This window comes from Cajanus cajan, chromosome 6 (genome assembly GCF_000230855.2).
Source record: "Cajanus cajan strain Asha chromosome 6, NIPB_CcT2T_4, whole genome shotgun sequence".
Classification (NCBI taxonomy): domain Eukaryota; kingdom Viridiplantae; phylum Streptophyta; class Magnoliopsida; order Fabales; family Fabaceae; genus Cajanus; species Cajanus cajan.
In genome coordinates, this window is record NC_138522.1 from 46,979,566 (window position 1) to 46,981,781 (window position 2,216).

The following is a 2,216-nucleotide window of genomic DNA, read 5'->3' on the forward strand; positions in this document are numbered from 1 at the left end:
GGGTAACATCTTCCACATCTGATTTGGCACTGGCAAAGGTTGCAGCAAACCTCCCGGAGCAGTAGTCAAGTATTTTTGTCTCTGACACACATCACATCCTTGTACAAATTTACAAATATCTTCTTTCATCCCTTGCCAATATAAATTTGTTGCCATCCTTCTATAGGTCCTATAGAAACCCGAGTGTCCTCCTACTGGCGTTTCATGAAATTCCTTTAGCATTTGAGGAATCCACACAGATTTTCTTGAAATCACCACTCTGCCTTTGAACAGTAATACGCCATGGTCATATGTAAAGTCAGGATATGTCTCCCTTCCATGCTTCAAATCATCAATAACCTTTTTCCATTTATCATCTGCATGAGTTTCATCTATTAGCTCTTTGTAATCCAACCAAATGGGTTGAAATGACATTGCCCTTAATTCCACTTCTCCCATACTACGAGAAAGAGCATCAGCTCCCTTGTTTTCCACCTTTGGTTTATACATTATATCAAAATTGTAACCAAGTAACTTTGCTAACCAGTTTTGTTGGCTTCTCGTAGTCACCCTTTGTTGCATTAGCTGCCTAAGACTCTTTTGATCAGAATACACCTTGAATTTCCTCCCAAGGAGGTATGGACGCCAGTGCTGAATTGCCAATGCCACAGCCATGAGCTCCTTTTCATAAGCAGACTTTGCTAGATTTTTCTCCTCCAGTGCCTTGCTGAAATAGGCCACAGGTATGCGTTCTTGCATTAGAATTGCTCCTATCCCCATTCCCGACGCATCGCATTCTAATTCAAACTCTTTCTCAAAATTAGGCAGCACCAGAATAGGCACAGTGGTGACCTTCTTCTTTAATTCCTCAAAAGCTCTTTGCGCTTGCTCATTCCATCCGAACCCGTCTTTTTTTGTTAAATCAGTGAGAGATCTTGCTACCTTCCCATAATCCCTTATGAATTTTCGATAGTACCCCGTGAGACCGAGAAATCCACTTACTCCTCTCATATTTCTCGGTACATGCCATTCCAACACAGTCCTGACTTTAGCAGGGTCTACGAACACTCCTTGAGCTGAGATAATGTGACCCAGATATTCAATTTTGCTTTGGCCAAAGCTACATTTTTCTTTATTCGCAAAAAGCTGGTGTTGTTTCAAAATTCCCAGCACCGCCCCTAATTGATTCAGATGTTCTTCCCAGCCTTTACTGTAGACAAGGATGTCGTAAAAAAAAACCAGCACTCCTCTTCGTAACTTCTCACGAAATACTTCATTCATTAGAGCTTGAAAAATGGAGGGTGCGTTCATGAGCCCGAAGGGCATCACGAGGTATTCATAATGGCCCTCATGAGTCCTAAATGTTGTTTTGGCAATATCGTCTCTCCTCATGCAAACTTAATGATATCCCGATTTCAAATCCAGCTTAGAGAAAAAACTGGCTCCATGCAATTCATCCAGAAGCTCTTCAATTACGGGTATTGGGAATTTATCCGGAATGGTGGCTTTGTTAAGTGCCCTATAATCTACACACATACGCCATTGATTGTTCTTCTTTTTGACCAAAATCACAAGACTGGAATATTCACTCTAGCTGTGTCTGGTATGCCCATTAGTCAACAATTCTTTCACTTGTTGTTCAATTTCATTTTTCTGGTGGTAAGGATAACGATATGGTCTGACATTAATTGGTTCCTGACCAGCTTTGAGAATGATGGCATGCTCCTTAGCTCGTATTGAGGGCAAGCCCTTTGGTTCTACAAAAACATCTCCAAACCCTTTTAAAACCTCATTCAATGTCTCATGTTGCTCTTGACTCAGCTCTGCACCTCCTATTTGCTCATCTTGTGGAATTGTTTCACTCAAGGACGCCAACAACGGTTCTCCCCTCACCGCACCCTCTAGTACCTTGGTTCCCTGTGGAGTCACAATTTTCATCCTATGCTTATTCCAATCCACAACCATTTCACCTAAAGAGACCAACCAAGACATGCCCAGAATCATGTCAATATCCCCTAATTCAAATAGAAATGCATCCACAGTAAATTCCCCAGCAATTGTTTCCACCCTCAAACCACGGCATACTCCTGAAGTTTCTGATTTATGACTATCCCCCATCAAAATATTCATACTCTTGGTAGGTTCCCACGACCAGCCCATTGCCTCCACTAATTTCTTCGAAATAAAATTGTGGGTGGCCCCCACTATCCACCAAGACGAATAGCGGTATTCCTTGC